Genomic DNA, 22,350 nt, shown 5'->3' on the forward strand with positions numbered 1-22,350 from the left:
CTTGGTCCAAGGCTAGTCATTATACAAATTTCCTTGAAAAGATAGTCCAGAACAAAGGTAGTCAGTGCCTCTGCTCATAAGACATGCAAAAATGTGAAAAGCATTAGCTCCTGATGGTTGTTTCTTTTGTTCACCAGGGAAAAATCAGCAAGATATCGCTAACATAATGGACTGGCACAATGTCCTGTGTGTCGGGAAGGTGTTTAGAATATGATTTAGGGCTGGCGAGTGGATATAGCTCTGAGATACGACAGTCGAGATGTGTTCCTAATGCTGCCAGTCGAGAGCAAATGGCTTCTTGTAGTTTCTGCTAACAGGTGCAGAGAAAAAAGCATTCACAAGATCAACAGCTATACACATTGGCTGGGGGATGTATTGATTCAATATAGTGATAAAACCACGTCTGCAGTAGTAACTGCAATTGGAGTCACAGCATGACTGGGTTTGTGATAATCCATCTTCATTTTCCCAGACTCATCTGTCTTCTGCACAAGCCAAATAGGTGAGTAGAATGGGGACATGTCAGAATCACTCCTCTTGCATCTTGTAAGACCCTGATTAGGTGACAGTGATATCTGACATCTCTCCATGAATGTAGTTTTGCTTCTAGTTTACTATTTCATTCAGTAGAGGCAACGTTAGCGGCTTCTATTTGACCTTTTTTACCCTAACATCCTTACTCCAGAGATCAGGGAACCAATGTGGGGAGTTTGCTTGTTGCTGAGGATGCTCCAATTACGCATTCCTTATGCAAGGCAGTCCAGTGATACATTCCAAACTGAGGAAATCACCAAAGGGTGGGCTTGGGGTCCACTGGGTCTACTATGAAATGGACTTACATCGAAACTTAATTGGTCACCTGACTTCATAAGCCCTGGTTCTGACTAGAGGAATATAGCAGTGTTTTGGCTCCAAAAATGAGTTTCCTTTCAGAGCCCATGTCTTGTAATCCCTGGAAGGTCTGATTATTTACCTTCTCCCCAAATGCAATCGCTCTGGTAAATGGCCACAGTTCCCTGTGGAGTAAGGTTCACAGTACAAATGTTTGCTATGTAGCCTGGCCCTTCCTCTAGAGGGCTTTAGCCTCCCTTTCATTCAAGGGGATCTGTTGACCAAGGCTAGGATGAGGTAAGAGAGAGACTTGTGCACAGAATTTAAGGAGGTGATTATTCCTGGGGTCCTGCAGGAGCCAGTCTTGCATTTATATAACCCTGAGAGTGAGTGCTTCCTTAAATCTAAGACCGTAAATTGTGTCTTTCTTGCTTCAGTCCAACCCCAGCTCTGGCTGGACTTGAACTGACGCAAGTCTGAGAAACTGGTTGAGAGGCTATAATACTCTCTTGTGGTGACTCAGCTCAGACTTCTGTTCATCAGACGTAGAACTTTTCTGCTTATAGAAATTAAGATTTTAGTACATGCCCAACTATTTTAGTTCTGGGGCACCATGACCAACACTGAAGACATTGCAGGACAGACTATTCTGATTCCTGACAAGCCTGATTACTGAATAGCTTTGTTTCTGCAGTCCTGTTCCGAGTCCTTGTCTGTGACACAGTGCTTCTGCCTAGCCCCAACATCCCAGGACTCTAAAATTCCCACTGAATGCAGAGCGTCCAGTTCAGTGACAACAGTGGCATTTCTGGCCTAAAGATAACGTCACCACCACATCCTCTCCAACCAAAGTGTCAAGTGATTTAGTAAGAAAAGTCCCAAAAGGTAGAGATGCACGGTCTACAAACCATAGCATTGTGTGTAAGTGGAAAGGTGGCTCTTGGCTTTGTGGCACACACCCCACTTGTAAAACATGTCAAATTTGCAGTTGAATGGTGTTGCCACACTGACACTTGACACGGAGAAGCCCTGTCTCGTTGTCTGGCTGCTCGGCTGGCTGTCTGCTGGTTGTGCTCTGCTTTACAGGAGTCCAGGCTTTCAGTAGAGGCCAAAGCTGGCTGAGTAGGGGGCACCAAGTGCCCACAGGGGCACCCAGGGGGCATCCCAGCACACTTTACCCCAAGACCAGTTGACAAGACAACAAAATACCAAGCCCTGTTTGGTTCAGACCCTGCAGTGGTCTTGGGTACATCTTGGGGGGCCGTTGGTATCAACCCAGCTACTAAAGCTGGAGAAAACAAAAGGAGGAAGAAAGAACACAAGCAGACACAGGGCTCAGAAATATAATCAACTCTATGAATTGATTTCAAAGAAATTCTCAGAACCACTTTTATACCAAGGAATATGGCAGAAATCTGCACTTTTGCTTCAAATCTCTTTTTGGACAAAATAACCACTTTTGATTCCCCTTTGTACATTTTAAAGGCTAGCCTAGTTTTCCCCTGTGCCAAGTTTGATTTCTTCCAGTGGTCTCTGGATTTTGGGGTAACTAAGCATCTGTGTGAGTTTATAAGGATATAAATTACTTTCAAGCCACTCATGGACTCTAAGCCTAGAGCCCTTTTAAGAAAACTGAAGGATTTCACTGAACTGCCTCATAGTCTCTTACTGTAATTTAAAAAACAAACAAACTTATAATTAATGCTTTTCTTGCTTTATTTAAAACATGTTTTGTTAAATTGCAAATTTTGAATGTATACATTTTGCCTGTCTACTAGGGCTTACAAATAAGTGGTAGTTTAATTATACAAACAAAGAGACTATTTTAAGTTGCAAAGAAAATTAATCTTTCCTTTCTTCTTATCTAAAATAGAGAAGATATTTGCCTTCTTCTTCCTTCCCTTAATTCATGCTCCTTAAAGCTCTTAGGCTGGCTTTTGTAAGTCCCAAAGATTGGGGAGAAGTTTTAAACTGATAAATAACTTTCATAATACATGTTTTTCTCTAATTCATTATGGCTTCCTTTTTTTCCCTTCATTTTTATTTAAATTCTAGTTAGTGAACACAGAGTGCAATATTGGTTTCGGGAGTAGAATTCAGTGATTCATCACTTACATACAATACCCAGTGCTCAACACAGGTGCCCTCCTCAATGCCCATCTCCCAGCTAGCCCATCCCCCACCCACCTCCCTCCATCAGCCCTCAGTTTGTTCTTTAAGAGTCTCTTATGGTTTGTTTCCCTCTCTCCCTCTTTTTTCCCCCTCCCATATGTTCATCTATTTTGTTTCTTAAATTCCACATATGAGTGAAATCATATGGTATTTGTCTTTCTCTGACTGACTCATTTTGCTTAGCATAATAACACTCTAGCTCCATCCATGTTACTGGGAATGGCAGGATTTCATTCATTTTGATGGCTGAGTAATATTCCATTGTAGATATGTACCACATCATCTTTATCCATTCATCAGTCGATGGATATTTGGGCTCTTTCCATAGTTTGGCTATTGTTGATAATGCTGCTATAAACATCAGGGTGCATGTACCCTTTGAATCTGTATTTTTTGTATCCTTTGGGTAAATACCTAGTAGTGCAATTGCTGGGTGGTACGGTAGCTCTATTTTCAACTTTTTGAGGAACCGCCATACTGTTTTCCAGAGTGGCTGCACCAGCTTGCATTCGCACCAACAGTGTTAACAGGTTCCCATTTCTCTGCATCCTTGCCAACACCTGTGGTGTCTTGTGTTGTTAATTTTAGCCATTCTGACAGGTGTGAGGTGATATCTCATTGTAGTTTTGACTTGTATTTCCTTGATGATGAGTGATGTTGAGCATCTTTTCGTGTGTCTGTTGGCCATCTGGATGTCTTCTTTGGAAAAATGTCTATTCATGGCTTCTGCCCATTTCTTAATTGGATTATTTGGTTTTTGGGTGTTGAGTTTGGTAAGTTCTTTATAGATTTTGCATACAAACCCTTTATAAGATATGTCATTTGCAAATATCTTCTACCCTTCATAGGCTGCCTTTTAGTTTTGTTGATTGTTTCCTTCACTGTGCAGAAGCTTTTTAACTTGATGAAGTCCCAGCAGTTCATTTTTGCTTTTGTTTCCCTTGCCTCTGGCGACGTGTCTAGCAAGAAAGGCCGAGGACAAAGAGATTTCTGCCTGTGTTCTCCTCTAGGATTTTGATGGCTTCCTGTCTCACATGTAGGTCTTTCAGTATGGTTTCCATTTTGAAACCAGAAGCTTCTAGCAGTACCTCAGAAACTGGACCTGTTATGTGTTGGGGTCTCTGCTTAATGCTTTATAGGCATCACCTCATTTAGTCCACGTAACAACACTACTGAAGTGGGCACTTTTAAAAATAGAGAATGCATATCCCTTAATCAGTTTTGACAAATGCATGACAGAGAGCATTTTTATCACTTCAGAAAGCTCCCTTGTCCCCATCCCAGATAGTCACTGCCACGCATACACCAAACAACCCCTCATCTGATTTCTATCAAAATAGGTTAGTCTTTACTCTTTAGAATGCCATGTAGTATATATTTCTGTGTGTATTTGACTGTATTCACTTATAAATATCCACGTTGTTGGTTCCACGAGTTACGACCTAGGAGGCCCATCTTTATAAACTCAGCTACAAAGCTCGAGAAATCAAAGAGGGAGAATGGCCACAGGCTGACATTGTACAGAAAGCTACAGAAAGAAACAGCTCTATGAATTTATTTCAAGGAGATATTTATTCACTCCTTTTTTTTCTGAATAGTATTCTATCGTATTGACATACCAGTGTTTGTTCATCTGCTGGTGGACATTTGAGCTATTTCCAGTTTGAGGCTATTACAAAAAATAAAGAAAGAAAACCCCTATAAATATTCATGCACTGATCTTTGTGTGTCTATGTGTCTTTATCGCTCTTGGGTATTCACTGAGGAGTGGAGTGGCTGGGCCATATGGCAGGTGTATGTTAACTTTATGAGAAACTGCCAAATAACCAATGTATTTGTAAAATTTTACATTGCTACTGGAAATGTATGACAGCTCTGGATGCTGCACTTCTTTGCCAACACTTGGTATTGTCAGGCTTTTTTAAAAAATGTTATCCAATAAAACATTCTTATGTGTTCAATTTACATTCCCTGTTGACCAATGATGTTAAGCATCTTTCATACGCTAATTGGCCATTCATGTATCTTCCTTTGGGAAGTATCCAATTTTTCCCCCCATTTTTAATTAGGTTCTTTGTCTTCTTGTTACTGAGTTATAATAGCACTTTATATATTCTGGGTAAAAATTCCTTGTCAGATAAATAGTGAATGTTGGCTCTGGCATGTATTAGCTGTGCTAGAATTTAAGCAAAGCATTAAGTAGACATAGTGGAAACTTGCTGAAATCGTAATCAATTATACATTTATAGACCTAAGATAACACATTACAGGTAGGAGGAATATAAGACAAGAGGGAGTCAGACTTCCCAGTTCAGACTGCTTTTGTGATTTCCATTGACAAGAGGTCACAGACAAAGCCCATTGCTGCTGAAATCAAAGGTATTGACTCATGCCATAGCCATGTAAAAGTTAAATTAGCAAGATTATTAAGCAAATACATTATGGTTAAATCTGGAGCAAGGGGAAAAAACTGGCTCCAGGAGGTCGAAGCAGTTAGTTACATAGGAAAGCATAAAGTTGAGGGTACTCGTTTCTTTCTATACCCTAGAGGGACCAAGCAGAGAGGTCATCCAATGAAACAAAGCTGCACACAATCAATGGGAAATCAACCAGGGGGTCCTTCAGTAAAAAATTATAAAATAATAAAATAAAATAATATTAAAGGCAGTGGAGAAATGATTTTAGAGGTGTAGGCACTACTTCTTCTCCTACTCCAGGACCCACTGACAAAGGATTGGATGCCTTCTAAAGGAAATAACTTGCCTACAGAATGTTGCTGAAGCTAGACAGCTCCTGGCCACCTGTAGCCCTCTGCATAAAAAGCTAAAAAAACTTTTAAGGATGATTTTGACTGTGTAGATTTGTCTCCTCAACTATGACGTGAAAGGTCAAGAGCTTCTACAAACGGGTGAGGTTTCTTCATTCCTCGCTGAATCTGTGGTCCAGAGATTGGTAGAAAGGATCAGTCAGAGAATGGAGGACAGTGAGAGTGGGTTTGTTAAACTGACATAAGTTCTTGAGAAGGGCGGCTTTTTGAGTAGAATATGGTGTATCTTCCTCTCCTTTTTATGTATTACTCCAGTTTGGCTTCCCAGGGATTTTTACTAAATATTATACATTAAATTAAAGTAATATAACAAAGTTACAAATAAATTTTTTTAAAGATTTCTTTTTAGAGAGAGGGAGAAAGCGTGAATGTGGGGGCAGGGGCAGCGGGAGAGAGACTCTTCAAGCAAGACACCCTGCCCCCACCCCCGAGCATGGAGCCCCATGCGGGGCTCGATCTCACGACCCACGAGGTCATGACCTAAACTGAAACCAAGAGTCGATGCTTAACCAACTAAGCCACCTAGGCGCCTCACAAATAAAATTTTTAAATTATAATAATTTTCAAACACCACACTTTAAAAGCTAAGTCACTCTTCACGGGATGTACTCTGGCCATTTACATCTGGTCATCTGTTCTTGGTGATCCACACCAGAATCCAACCCAGTTGTACATTAGCACCAGTGAACATGTGGAGGTATTCCTTACTCTCCTTTGCTCTATGGTGGACATGGTTTGAACGATGGAGGGACATTCTGTGCTTGCATCCCCTGGTGTTGCAGGGAGATGTGTCTTGTGTCCAGCTTGACTCCATTCTCCTAAAGATACAGTTATGGCCCTGCTAGATTCCAGGCAAGCCTTGTCCATGCAGAAGACCTTCTACCACCATGTTTCTCCAAATGGGTGCATATATCTTTAAGGAAAGGACAGCTAGCAAATTGAGCACTTATCATACGCCTGGCATGGCCCGAAGTGTTTTGACGGGCATTAACTCATGCCGTCCTCATACCAAAGTCCTATGAGATGGGTGCCATTATTATCACTTCTTATGGAGGAGGAAACAGGCCCCTGTCTACCTCCCTGTGGTTTTGAATAATCGATCCTGGGCTCTTCCTCTCGCCTTTCCACATAGCAAAAGTCACTGGTGTTTTGTTTCTCCCTCTAGAACTGAAACCACTTAGACTATTGTTGATCCACTACCAAGTGTATAGGGTTAGTGAAGCACATTCTTTTCTCAAGGCAGAGGCTCTCGCTTTTACTCACTGCCTGGTGACATTGTTCTTTGTCTGGCTGTATTTTAGGAGGCAGGATAAGAGGTATTTGCAGAGCAATTTCAAAGCCTTGACCTTCAACGTACCAACTTGCATGATACATTCCTGATTAAGTTTCAATCAGGGAGTTTGGTTCTTTAAAAAAAAAATCAGTGAAAGAATTTATACCGTACATTAGCTCAGTTCTCCTTGGGCAATATATTCATTGTGCCATGATTCCATTTCCCTCTCCTGTCACGAACTTTGCTGATCGCTCAACTTCTACTTTTGGCTCCTCCATGACCTTTGTAAGCCCTGTCACCTCCATGTATCTCAAATTTCCTCACCTGTAAAATGAGAAAATCCTTTGCTCCTTTGCATGCCCGCTAAGGCTTCACTGGGATGCTGTAATTTCTTTAAAATGCTGAGGGAGACAAAAGTGCCCAACGAATGTCTCATGGCAAGTCGCTCCGAGCTTGTCATGCTGAAGAGCTTAAGACTCTTCATGAGCTCCCCACCGCCCTGAGGACAGAGTCAAGACTCTTGGCATTCCTACAAGGCCCTCAGCAACTGACTGCTGCTCAGCCCTCTGAAGCAACCTTTGAGCTTCTGGGACATGCCCATTCCCCCAGCCTCTGGGCCTTTTTACATACACTCCTATTTTGTCCAAACCCCCTCTCCTCTGTCCACCTCTGTGGGACCATCTCCTACTCACTGGGTTCAGCTTCGATGTCACTTCAGGATTAGTTCCTCACACCCTACGTCTGGCACCATGGGCATACCAGAGTATTTCCACAGCCTCTCTTCTTTCCTCTATCTATCCCTTCACTTGACCTTCAAAGTTTTTTATTGACTCCGCTGAACCTACACATGGCTGGTGCTCAATTAAACATTATTGAATTATAGAACGAATACAGGGATGAGTATAATTTGGGGAAAGGGTGGGTTGTTGCAATTTCTCCCAAGAGCGAAAAAAACGAGAGCTCCTAAATGTTTATGTACAGCAAAAGATAAACAGAAGTTCCATAACTGTCCATTTTTGTGAACCTGGAAGATTATCTGGGAGGTGAGGATGAGGCTCAGGGCAGAAGCGAAGAGAACCTGAATCGTAACACGCACAGCAGTGAAATTAGGCATCGCGGGGCTGTTTGTCTGCATGCCAAGGGCAGAGTGAGCTGAGAGCCATTGCGCTGACTTTGCTGTGTGGCCTGAGATTGTGGCAGTCACATGTATGAACCTGAAAGATCGCTGAGACCTAACAGCAAGACCATCCCATCATTAATCTTGTGTTTTCTTTAGTTTGGACAGGATCTCATCACAAAGGAGTCGCTGTCTGTGACAGGTGGCTCTTAACTCCTTCACAAAACTGGTAAAACCTCACTTGTTCACAAGACAGGATGCTACACAGAAATTAATGTCATCTAGTAAAGTCCACGCCAAATGCCTCCCATCAGGACAGCCTCACCTGGAAAGCTATGCCTGTCCCTCTCTCCTCTCCCTCCTTGGACCCATGGCAAACAACATTATTCGCTCAGTGAATCACTGTGCTTGGATATCCCTTCTTGAAATATTATTTCGGCCCTTATTCTTTAGTTACTAATATGTTCGTGTTTTAGTGGGCCACCTAGGTGATAAGGGAGTTGGTTGAAAGTTACAAGCACCTCCTGAGAGCAAGCACTGCCCAGCCTTTTGCTTCTTGCCCTTGGGAGGTTCTTGGGAAATATTTACTGACCGGATACAATTGATTCCTCTCTCTGGCTCAGCACAGATGGGTCACAGTGGACAGCCATTTTCCATCTCACTATTTGTCTTCTTAACAGCCCTTTCTTCAAGGAGTCCATTTGCCTGCGTGTGAAGAATCTGGCCAATCGTGCCCCCTTTCCAGCCTCTGACCAACGGCCCTGCCCAGGTGGCTTTAAGTGGTTGAGTTTTGCCAGCTCACTTCAAAGGTCTAGACTTTTGAACAAAAAGCACAACAGGCCAGGCAGGACAATCCCGCCCATAGCCGAACATAAATGCATCTGAGAATGAGACGCAGATTCTCTCCCTCACCACGGTGTTTCGAGGGCCGTTGGTGCTCTTGAAGAAACCCCAGGCCCCCTTTCTTGGAGCTTTGATGTACCACTGGAACTAATGCACGGCAGGGCACTGCACCCTGTTTTGAATTTAGCCGTCCTGTTGAATTTGAGCAAAACTCCCCTTACAGGAGAATTAAACAATAACCACATCACAGGGAAGTCTTCAAGTAGCAGCAAACATCTGCTGCAAGCGGAGTGACAGGCACATGGCCCTAACGGCCCCCAGCCCCCACTGAAGATGTGCAGATGTCTTTATAAAGGAAGAATTTTGTTTGTGAGATGCTTTTGGTATGGACTTGTTTTTTGGCTCATGTTAAATGGGGAACTTAGCAACCTAGTGAAAGCAGCCATTGTGTCTCCACCCTGTAGGGCCAAATTGTTTCATTGTTCCTTCTGGCTTCCCGACGGCTGAAGGAAGTCTTGGTCTATCTCAGTTGGTAAGTGGAGCATCGTCAGTACGACCACACCTACTGTTGCCGGCGGGGCACTGTAGTCTTTAAATAAAGCCCCGAGTTTGAGTTCTGACCTGGGTTCTAGTCCCTGCATTACCACTGTTAGCTGTGTGGTCCAGGGTTAGTCATTAGTCTGGCTGTATGTGGATTCCCATCTGCAAAAACCAGCAGTGGGACCCAGTGGTGTCTGTGGTTTCTTCCAGCCCTAACATCTGACATTTCTGTCCCAGGCCTGGCTCTGGGCTAGAGAATTATTAGTGTGAAACTGGATCAAGGAAACCTCATTTAAGATGGAGCCGGGAAGCCAGAAGGGGGAGCTCTCACGCCTCCCTGCTGGTCCTTGTCAATGGCAGACCCATGGGGAAGAAACACACCTTGCATTGCCAACTGGAAAAGACATACACTTGACTACCCCAGCAGGGGAAAGAAAGATTTTCTCCTCACCCAGCAACAGCCCAGCCAAAGACAGACTGTCACACCTCAGCCAATGAAAAAGCCACCACACTTCTGGCTCTCCGTTTATTCCAATGGACTTTTTGTTTATAATAGCCGGTCTCCAATCCCCTCTTTCCTCTCCTTTGTTCTGCAGGCTTGCCTACGGTTTGGCCATAGTTCACATGTCCCAAATTGCAAGTCTCTGCTCTTCTCAAATAAGCCCATTTTTGCCAGTAAAATAACTGACAGTTTTATTTTTCAGGTTAACATTAGCAAATTTCAACCCCACTTACACCACTGATATGGCGTCTGTCCATCAAGAGGTAACATAGAGCTGTAGCAATGATCTGGGAAATTTAGTCAATTCGTTTTAATTTTTATTTATTTATTTCCGAGAGAGAGAGAGAGAGTGATAGCACACAAGTAGGGGGAGAGGGAGAAGCCCGCTGAGCAGGGAGCCTGATGAGGGACTCGATCCCAGGACCCTAGGATCATGACCTGAGCCAAAGGCAGATGCTCAACCAACTGAGCCACCCAGGTGCCCAGTCAATTCGTTTTAAATCACCAAAGGGGGTTAATCAGTCTCCAGAAACTAGCTCTGAATTATTGTCTGTTTTGGAGACATTTACGAGATATTTTCCATATACATTTCCCTTGTGTGGTATAGTCTCTGGGAGTTAACTCAGGGGCAACAAAAGCAGAGATCACAGAAATGTTAGGTCATTCCAACTCATTGCAGTTTGTCTGTAACCATGCATGAGGCACATACCCAGAAATACAGAAATGAATGAAGCAGAAGAATTTTTTCCCATCCACTCTACCCTGGCTCATGGAGACATCACCAGGAAGACGATTCTGTGAACTCCCACCCCAGATACTCTTGATATCCATGTCCCTGGGGTAGACCATGTCCACATTCTCTTGTCATAAACCAAGGGTGAAAATGTTTGAAATCTCAACCCCCTTCCAGATTCTATAGGAGTCTTTTATTTATTTATTTTTTAAGATTTTATTTATTTATTTGACAGAGAGACACAGTGAGAGCGCGTACGCACAAGCAGGGGGAGTGTGAGAGGGAGAAGCAGGCTTCCCGCTGAAGCTCGATCCCAGGGCCCTGGGATCATGACCTGAGCTGAAGGCAGATGCTTAACCGACTGAGCCACCCAGGCACCCCATAGGAGTCCTTTAATGACCAAGCAATGTCATTTAACAAGTCGTCCCCATGAAAATGGAAGATGGCTGTTTGCAGTCATTTTACATTGGCTGCCACCAATTCCAAGGCCCAGCCCAATGCTGCTGCTTTGGGACATCCTAATTACAGTGTCTGCATTTACTAATACCCTTGAAGAGACTTTGGAGCCTAGAGGTGACATCGAGGTCAAAGTCATTTTTGCTGCCATGAGCCCAGTCAGAGAACCAAGGAGAAATTGCTCACAGGGCACTGGTTCTTCCCTCCTTTCTGAACTGTGTTTTGAGTTAGTGGATGGCTTAGAAATAAAGGATGGTTTTGCTTATCCCCACCAGCTTCCAGAGACTGAAATGGTAGCTGTAACACAGTCTACAGAGCAAGATGGCACACACTCAGGTTGGTCTCTGGTAAATTCTAGCCTCATTGATGCTTAACACCATGCTGGGCCTGACTTAACACATGACACCAATCAGTGTCACAGAATCTGATCCCGTCACCAGGAGATGCTCCTCTTTTGGAAGGGCATTCTTCCACTTTTTCTCCCCAACCTCATAGTCAATGCCACCTTCCCACCCCTTCACGGCCACAATAGGGAAAGAGATATCAGCTGTACAACCTAGTAACCCACGGATAGGGAGGTGGGCTGGAAAGTTCCCTTTGCCAAGGGAGTGGTGGCAAGTCCTTACTTGCCCTTGCTCCAGGCCTGCTACCCACTCTCAGCACACAATCAAAGCTGAGTGAATCAGGTTCTCCCCTGAACCCGAGGGCCTGAAGTAGCAATTTACTACATGGGACCAAAAGAGTGATCTGGAAGAGCTAATGAATGTCTACCATTGCTTGACTTTGCTTCCTGATGCAGCTTTCTACATTGTCATATCTGACTCAAGATCTGTCAAGTGCTTTTGCACAAGTTTATGTTCCCCCAGAGTCCCCTTATTACCAAGAAAGACACCAATTTTTCAAGAAAGGAAAGCAAATACTCTAGTAGAGTGCTATTTGCCTTGCTTAAAACACAAATGGGATACATGATGTATCGTTGGATTGGCAGAATTGGCCATCATTATGCCAAAATATGAATTCATTTGGCCCAATCAAGGGAGGAAACTTCAAAAATCAACTTTTTACTTGACTAAGTCATCAGGCAAATTTATTCAAAGCAAGCAAATTACTACTCCTAAGTAGGCACATACAAGATGCCTTTGAGAATTAGATGCCTCATATCTCAATATCTCTAGTAAAATTCTGAACTCTTGAAGTCAGACAGCTATTTTTGTTTGTGCAAAGGTCTTGCAACTTCTAGCAGATTGCCCAGCACATGGTAGGTGCTCAAAAATTATTTACAGAATAAATGAAAGCAGAATTGGTAACACCAACTGGAGTTAATGAAGACAATAACCGATTATAGGCCCAGCCTTATTCACAGATATCATAGACAGTAATGGACATGATGTAGGTATTAGTTAGGCTTCTCCAGAGAAACAAAACCAACAGGAGGTGTGTGTGTAGAGACGTTTATTTTAAGGAATTGGCTCACGTGCTTTTGGGGGCTGGCGAGTCTGAAAGCTGCAGAGTAGGCCAGCAGGCTGGAAATCCAGGGGAGATTTGATGCTGCAGCTTGAATCTGGAGACTATCTGGAGGCAGGATTCCTTCCTCAGGGGATCTTGGTCTTTCGCCTTAAAGCCTTCAACTGATTAGATGAGGCCCACCCATATTTACCGGCTTTCTCAAAGTCAACTGATTTAAATATTAATGTCATCTAAAAAAGGCCTTCACAGCAACATCTGAGGTTGAGTCAGAGCTATGTGACACCTAAGCCTAGCTAAGTTGACACCTAGAATTAACCATTGCAATGTGATTTGAGTTGTACAGGATAGAATACTCAAGTGAGGAGTATCTCTCCACCAACAACTGAAAGTCTACCTTTAGAGCAGCGGTTCTCAAACCTTAATGTACATCAGAGTGACCAGGAAGCCTAAGAAAGATGCAGATTTCTGGACCCCACTCCAGGAAAGTCTTCCTCAGAAGCTCACAGCTGCAGTCCACACATTGAAGTATCTTTACTCCAGTAAAGATACTTCTGCAAGGTGTACCTTGTGTGACATCATATTATGAAGTCATTTTGTTATCTTAATGACTTCTTAGTAACTCATAAATTCCCTTTGAAATTACAACCGGTAAACAAAGCCACATAATATTCTCTGTTGCCGGTAATCAGAGAAAAGCAAATTAAAACACTTGCCTTAGGTTGCTAGAGCTGCCCTAACATAGTACCACAGACTGGCTGGCTTGAAAAACAGAAAACTATTGTCTCTCATAGCAATGGAGGTCAGAAATTCAAGATCAAGATGTCTGCAGGGTTAGTTTCTTCCAAGGGCCATGAGGAAAGGAGCTGACCCATGCCTCTCTCCTAGCTCTGACCACCTTTGATGTTCCTTGGCTGATAGAAGCATCACTCTGATTTCTGCCTTCACCCTCACATGACATTCTCGTGTGTGTGTGTGTGTGTGTGTGTGTGTGTGGCCTTCTTATAAGGACGCCAGTCCTGAGTAGTGCCCACTGTAATAACCTTTTTTTAACTAATTACATCTGCAAATGACCCTGTTTTCAAATAGGGTCACATTCTGAGGTCCTGGAGCTTAGGATTTTAACATAGAAAGGTTTTTTGGGGGGGGGGGACACAATTCAATCCATAACAATAATAATTGTATTGTACCAATTTCCCTCAGATACATTCAATAAATATTTGAAGACCCCATCTGTAGGAGATGACACAAGGAAAAGAGTTAAAGCTTCCTACACGGTGTAGGGGTAGGTTGGGGAGTTCTCTATCATCAGTTCTCTATCAGATTCTTTGTTGGATTATTTCTTTGAAGTCTTGATTATCCTGGAGGTAAGTACTATAAAAAACCCAAACATTTCCCTAGAACCCTTTTCTAGAGATATTCTCCATGGAAGTTTCTCTCTAAGTTTTAGCTTAGGCCAGTTTTGCTCTAAACCTTAGAGAGAAACTCTTCCCTCATTTTCCTGGAAACACTCCTGCTACATTTGGCCTTGGCTCATCAACAAGGCTGCAGATAGAGGCAGAGAAATGTACTAATGTGGTCTGAATGTCTTAGGTAGCGCATAAAGATAAGAATAAAATAAATAAAGGTTTAGAGATGGAGAAGAAACAAATCAATACGTCATTACTCACAGGGAACATGATTGTGCATGTAGAAAATCCAAAGGCAACTATAGCTAAAAATACTAGAATCGAAAGAGAATTTAGCAAGGTCAGAGAATATCACATCCATTGTATCTCTATATAACTGCAATAAGCAATTCAAAAATAAAATTGTAAAAATGGTATCATTTCCAACAGTAGCAAAGCATCACATACCTAGGAATAAATCTAATGAAAGATGGCAAGACTTCAAAAAAAAGAGAAACCCACATTACTAAGAGAAATTAATGAGGACCTAAATGTGGAAATCAACCAAGTTCAGGAAGCACAAGATACACTATTGTAAATAGGTGAATTTTTCAATTTCTTTTCTGCAGAGTCAATGCGATCTGGATCAACATTCCAACAGGATTTTGTGAAATTTTGCAAGCTGGTTTTAAGATTTGTGTGGAAGTAGAGATGGTCAATAATGGCTAAGGCAACCTTGGGGAAGAACAAAGTGGAGAGACTTTCCTTGCTGCATTTTGAGAATTACTGTGGACTACCGGAAGTTAAAAGGGTGGTATTTGGGCCAGGAGAGACAAATATGCTGACAGACCAGGAAAGAGAATCCAGAAACCGACCCACTCGTATATGGACACTTGGTTTATAACCAGATGACATTGCAGAGCACTGGGGAAAGGGTGGTCTTTTCAGTAAACAGTGAAGGATCAAATACATCTCTATGTGGGAAAATGGGGAAACTTGATTCCCACCTCACACCATGCACAAAAATCAGCTCCAGGTGGATTTTAGAAGTTACTGTGAAAGTTAGAACAAGAAAATTTCAACAAGCTAACAGGAGAATATCATCAGCACCTTAGGTTAGGAAAAGACTTGTCAAGCAGGGTACAAAAAAACCCCCAAACCTGGGGCACCTGGGTGGCTCAGATGGTTAAGCATCTGTCTATGGCTTAGGTCATGATCCAAGGGTCCTAGGACAGAGCTCGGTGTCAGGCTCCCACCTCTGCAGGGAGTCTGCTTCTCCCTCTCCCTCTGCCTCTCCTCCTGCTTGTGCTCTCTCTGTCTCTCTCTGTCTGTCTGTCTCTCTCTCAAATGAACAAATAAAAAAAAATTTTTAAAAATAACCCCCCTAAACCAGAACAAAACCCCACCAACCATAAAGAACAAACAGAAAAATTGCAATGACTGCATTAAAATTCAAAATTTCTATTGATCAAAGACACAATTAAAAAAAAAAAGACATGACAAGGCCAGCCACTGTGCAAAAGAATATAACCACAACAAAGGGTTCTTACCCAGAGGATACTACGTAATTAAGGAAAAAGATAGTCCACCAAGTAGAAAAGTAGGCAAGAGCCTTGAACAGGTAGTTCATAAAAGAAGATCTCCAAATGGCTAATAAAGATTTCAGAAAGTGTTCAACTTTATTAGTAATCAGGAAAGTGCAAATTAAAACTATAGTAAGATTTAGACACTCAAAATGGAAAAGATAGATGGTACCAAGTACTAGCAAAGATAGGGAGCAACTAAAACTCTCACATGCTGTCAATGGGAGGGTAAGTTTGTACAACCCTTGGACATGGTTTAGCATTATTTTCTGTACTTTTTTTTTTATTCTTATGTTAATCCCCATACATTACATCATTAGTTTTAGATGTAGTGTTCCATGATTCATTGTTTGTGCATAACACCCAGTGCTCCATGCAGAATGTGCCCTCCTCAATACCCACCACCAGGCTAAGCCATCTTCCCACCCCCCTCCCCTCTAGAACCCTCAGTTTGTTTTTCAGAGTCCATCGTCTCTCATGGTTCATCTACCCCTCCGATTTCCCCTGCTTCATTCTTCCCCTCCCGCTACCTTCTTCTTCTTCTTTTTTTTTTCTTAACATGTATTGCATTATTTGTTTCAGAGGTACAGATCTGAGATTCAACAGTCTTGCACAATTCACAGCGCTTACCAGAGCACATACCCTCCCCAGTGTCTATCACCCAGTCACCCCATCCCTCCCACCCCACGCCCACTCCAGCAACCCTCAGTTTGTTTCCTGCAATTAAGAATTCCTCATATCAGTGAGGTCATATGATACATGTCTTTCTCTGTTTGACTTATTTCGCTCAACATAATATCCTCCAGTTCCATCCACGTCGTTGCAAATGGCAAGATCTCATTCCTTTTGATGGCTGCATACTATTCCATTGTATATATATACCACTCTTCTTTATCCATTCATCTGTTGATGGACATCTTGGCTCTTTCCACAGTTTGGCTATTGTGGACATTGCTGCTATAAACATCAGGGTGCACGTACCCTTTCGGATCCCTACTTTTGTATCTTTGGGGTAAATACCCAGTAGTGCAATTGCTGGATCATATGGTAGCTCTATTTTCAACTTTTTGAGGAACCTCCATACTGTTTTCCAGAGTGGCTGCACCAGCTTGCATTCCCACCAACAGTGTAGGAGGGTTCCCCGCCAACATCTGTCCTTTCCTGACTTGTTAATTTTAGCCATTCTGACTGGTGTGAGGTGGTATCTCATTGAGGTTTTGATTTGGATTTCCCTGATTCCGAGCGATATTGAGCACTTTTTCATGTGTCTGTTGGCCATTTGGATGTCTTCTTTGGAAAAATGTCTGTTCATGTCTTCTGCCCATTTCTTGATTGGATTCTTTGTTCTTTGGGTGTTGAGTTTGATGAGTTCTTTATAGATTTTGGATACCAGGCCTTTATCTGATATGTCATTTGCAAATATCTTCTCCCATTCTGTCGGTTGTCTTTTGGTTTTGTTGACTGTTTCCTTTGCTTTGCAAAAGCTTTTTATCTTGATGAAGTCCCAATAGTTCATTTTTGCCCTTGCTTCCCTTGCCTTTGGCGATGTTTCTAGGAAGAAGTTGCTGCGGCTGAGGTCAAAGAGGTTGCTGCCTGTGTTCTCCTTTAGGATTTTGATGGACTCCTGTCTCACATTGAGGTCTTTCAACCATTTGGAGTCTATTTTTGTGTATGGTGTAAGGAAATGGTCCAGTTTCATTCTTCTGCATGTGGCTATCCAGTTTTCCCAATACCATTTGTTGAAGAGACTGTCTTTTTTCCACTGGACCTTCTTTCCTGCTTTGTCAAAGATGAGTTGACCATAGAGTTGAGGGTCCATTTCTGGGCTCTCTATTCTGTTCCATTGATCTATGTGTCTGTTTTTGTGCCAGTACCATGCTGTCTTGATGATGACAGCTTTGTAATAGAGCTGGAAGTCTGGAATTGTGATGCCGCCGGCTTTGCTTTTCTTTTTCAACATTCCTCTGGCTATGCGGGGTCTTTTCTGGTTCCATACAAATTTTAGGATGATTTGTTCCATTTCTTTGAAAAAAGTGGATGGTATTTTGATGGGGATTGCATTGAATGTGTAGATTGCTCTAGGTAGCATTGACATCTTCACAATAGTTGTTCTTCCAATCCATGAGCATGGAACGTTTTTCTATTTCTTTGTGTCTTCCTCAATTTCTTTCATGAGTATTTTATAGTTTTCTGAGTACAGATCCTTTGTCTCTTTGGTTAGATTTATTCCTAGGTATCTTATGGTTTTGGGTGCAGTTGTAAATGGGATCAACTCCTTAATTTCTCTTTCTTCTGTCTTGTTGTTGGTGTATAGGAATGCCACTGACTTCTGTGCATTGATTTTATATCCTGCCACTTTACTGAATTCCTGTATGAGTTCTAGCAGTTTTGGGGTGGAGTCATTGGGGTTTTCCACATAAAGTATCATATCATCTGCAAAGAGTGAGAGTTTGACTTCTTCTTTGCCGATTTGGATGCCTTTTATTTCTTGTTGTTGTCTGATTGCTGTGGCTAGGACTTCCAATACTCTGTTGAATAGCAGTGGTGATAGTGAACATCCCTGCCGCGTTCCTGACCTTAGGGGGAAAGCTCTCAGTTTTTCCCCATTGAGAATGATATTCGCCGTAGGTTTTTCATAGATGGCTTTTATGATATTGAGGTATGTACCCTCTATGCCTATACTCTGAAGAGTTTTGATCAAGAAAGGATGCTGTACTTTGTCAAATGCTTTTTCTGCATCTATTGAGAGGATCATATGATTCTTGTTCTTTCTTTTGTTAATGTATTGTATCACATTGATTGATTTGCGGATGTTGAACCAACGTTGCAGCCCAGGAATAAATCCCACTTGGTCGTGGTGAATAATCCTTTTAATGTACTGTTGGATCCTATTGGCTAGTATTTTGGTGAGAATTTTTGCATCCATGTTCATCAGGGATATTGGTCTGTAATTCTCCGTTTTGATGGGGTCTTTGGTTTTGGGATCAAGGTAATGGTGGCCTCATAAAACGAGTTTGGAAGTTTTCCTTCCATTTCTATTTTTTGGAACAGTTTCAGAAGAATAGGTATTAATTCTTCTTTAAATGTTTGGTAGAATTCCCCTGGGAAGCCATCTGGCCCTGGGCTTTTGTTTGTTGGGAGATTTTTGATGACTGCTTCAATTTCCTTAGTGGTTCTAGGTCTGTTCAGGTTTTCTATTTCTTCCTGGTTCAGTTTTGGTAGTTGATACATCTCTAGGAATGCATCCATTTCTTCCAGGTTATCGAATTTGCTGGCATAGAGTTGCTCATAATATGTTCTTATCATTGTTTGTATTTCTTTGGTGTTGGTTGTGATCTCTCCACTTTCATTCATGATTTTGTTGATTTGGGTCATTTCTCTTCTCTTTTTGATAAGTCTGGCCAGGGGTTTATCAATCTTGTTAATTCTTTCAAAGAACCACCTCCTAGTTTCGTTGATCTGTTCTACTGTTCTTTTAGTTTCTATTTCATTGATTTCTGCTCTGATCTTTATTATGTCTCTTCTCCTGCTGGGTTTAGGCTTTATTTGCTGTTCTTTCTCCAGCTCCTTTAGGTGGAGGGTTAGATTGTGTACTTGAGACCTTTCTTGTTTCTTGAGAAAGGCTTGTATTGCTATATACTTTCCTCTTAGGACTGCCTTTGCTGCATCCTAAAGATTTTGAATAGTTGTGTTTTCATTTTCATTGGTTTCCATGTATTTTTTTAATTCTTCTTTAATTTCCTGGTTGACCCATTCATTCTTCAGTAGGATGCTCTTTAGCCTCCATATATTTGAGTTCTTTCCGACTTTCCTCTTGTGATTGAGTTCTAGTTTCAAAGCATTGTGGTCTGAAAATAGGCAGGGAATAATCCCAATCTTTTGGTACCAGTTGAGACCTGATTTATGACCTAGGATGTGATCTATTCTGGAGAATGTTCCGTGGGGACTAGAGAAGAATGCGTATTCCGTTGCTTTGGGATGGAATGTTCCGTATATGTCTGTGAAGTCCATTTGGTCCAGTGTGTCATTTAAAGTCTTTATTTCCTTGTTGATCTTTTGCTTAGACGATCTGTCCATTTCAATGAGGGGGGGTGTTAAAGTCCCCCAGTATTATTGTATTGTTGTCGATGTGTTTCTTTGCTTTTGTTATTAATTGCCTTATATAATTGGCTGCTCCCATGTTAGGGGCATAGATATTTACAATTGTTAGATCTTCTTGTTGGATAGACCCTTTAAGTAGCATATAGTGTCCTTCCTCATCTCTTATTACAGTCTTTGGTTTAAAATCTAATTTGTCTGATATAAGGATTGCCACCCCAGCTTTCTTTTGGTGTCCATTAGCATGGTAAATGGTTTTCCATCCCCTCACTTTCAATCTGGGGGTGTCTTTGGGTCTAAAATGAGTCTCTTGCAGACAGCATATCGACGGGTCTTGTTTTTTAATCCAGTCTGATAGCCTGTGTCTTTTGATTGGGGCATTGAGCCCATTTACATTCAGAGTAACTATTGAAAGATAGGAATTTAGTGCCATTGTATTGCCTGTAAGGTGACTGTTACCGTATATTGTCTGTGTTCCTTTCTGGTCTATGTTGCTTTTAGGCTCTCTCTTTGCTTAGAGGACCCCTTTCAATATTTCTTGTAGGGCTGGTTTCGTGTTTGCAAATTCCTTTAGTTTTTGTTTGTCCTGGAAGCTTTTTATCTCTCCTTCTATTTGCAATGACAGCCTAGCTGGATATAGTATTCTTGGCTGCATATTTTTCTCATTTAGTGCTCTGAATATATCCTGCCAGTCCTTTCTGGCCTGCCAGGTCTCTGTGGATAGGTCTGTTGCCAATCTAATGTTTCTACCATTTTAGGTGACATATCTCTTCTCCCGAGCTGCTTTCAGGATCTTCTCTTTGTCTATGGGACTCGTAAGTTTTACTATTAGATGTCAGGTTGTTGCCCTATTTTTATTGATTTTGAGAGGGGTTCTCTGTGCCTCCTGGATTTTGATGCCTGTTTCCTTCCCCAAATTAGGGAAGTTCTCTGCTATAATTTGCTCCATTATACCTTCTGCCCCTCTCTCTCTTTCTTCTTCTTCTGGGATCCCAATTATTCTAATGTTGTTTCATCTTATGGTATCGCTTATCTCTCGAATTCTGCCCTCGTGATCCAGTAGTTGTTTATCTCTCTTTTTCTCAGCTTCTTTATGTTCCATCATTTGGTCTTCTATCTCACTGATTCTCTCTTCTGCCTCATTTATCCTAGCAGTTAGCGCCCCCATTTTTGATTGCACCTCATTAATAGCCTTTTTGATTTCTACTTGGTTAGATTTTAGTTCTTTTACTTCTCCAGAAAGGGTTTCTCTAATAACTTCCATATTTTTTTCAAGCCCAGCTAGTATCTTTAAAGTGATGATTCTGAACTCTAGATCTGACATCGAACTAATGTCCGTATTGAGTAGGTCCCTGGCAGTTGGTACTACCTCTTGTTTTTTTCGTTGAGGTGATTTTTTCCGTGTTGTCATTTTGTGCAGAGGAGAATAGATTAATGAGAGAACAAAATGCTAGCAGAGTAACAACGTCCCCAGAAAATATACTCTAAACAAATCAGAAAAAACCCGAAGCAGTGGAAAAAGAAATGGAAAGAGAGAAAAAAGAAAAAGAAAAAAAAGAAAAAGAAAAAGATAAAGATAAAAACAAAGAAAACAAAACAACAACAACAAAAAAAACCAGAATGTGATCAAATATGATCAGGCTGGTATATAGATCAGTGCCACACACTAGATTTGGGGTGTATTTTGGTCTTTTAGAAGAAAGTGCCTCCCAAAATTTTAAAGAGAGAAAAACTTATATATGTACAAAAATAAGGGTTGATATGATGAAGGGATGGAATATGACTGTAAAGATGGTAATTATAAAAAATTTTATAAAAGGAATTGATAAGAAGTTGTTTAAAAAAAGAAAGAAGAGGATTTAAAAAAAGAAAAAAGAAAAAAAAAGGGAGAGAATGTGATCAGGCAGGGGAGTAGAAAAAAACCATATACTAGAGATTTAGGGTATATTTTAATCTGTTAGAAGAAACTATCTCAAAATTTTAAAGAGAGAACAACTTATATATATATGCCAAAAATACGGGTAACTACTATGAAGGGATAGAATATGACTCTAAAAATGAAAAATAAAAATGTTTTTTTTAAAAAAAGGGATTGATAAGATGTTGGTTGAAAAAGGGAAAAAGAAAAATTCAAAAAAAAAAAAAGAAAGAAAAAAGTTAAAAAAAAAATTAACTTTGAAAGACTAAAGAATCATGGTAAAAAAAGCCATGAATTCTATGTGCAGTATTCCCCTAGCGCTGGAGTTCTGCCGTTCTCATTGATCGGTAAACTTGGTCTTGGCTGCCTGTTCTCGCTGATCTTCTGGGGAGGGGCCTGTTGCCGTGGTTTCCAAATGTCTTTGCTGGAGGCGGAATTGCCCCACCCTTGCCCCCTCCCGGCTAAGTAATCTGCTTGGGTTTGCTCTCGGAGCTTTTGTTCCCCGCGAGCTTTCCGTACAGCTTTGGAGGCGGAGAGTGAAAATGGTGGCCTCCCAATCTCTGCCCCGGAGGAGCCAAGAACTTGGGGCCCCGCTCCTTAGTGAG

The sequence above is a fragment of the Neomonachus schauinslandi genome, chromosome 6, assembly GCF_002201575.2.
Source record: "Neomonachus schauinslandi chromosome 6, ASM220157v2, whole genome shotgun sequence".
NCBI classification, from domain to species: domain Eukaryota; kingdom Metazoa; phylum Chordata; class Mammalia; order Carnivora; family Phocidae; genus Neomonachus; species Neomonachus schauinslandi.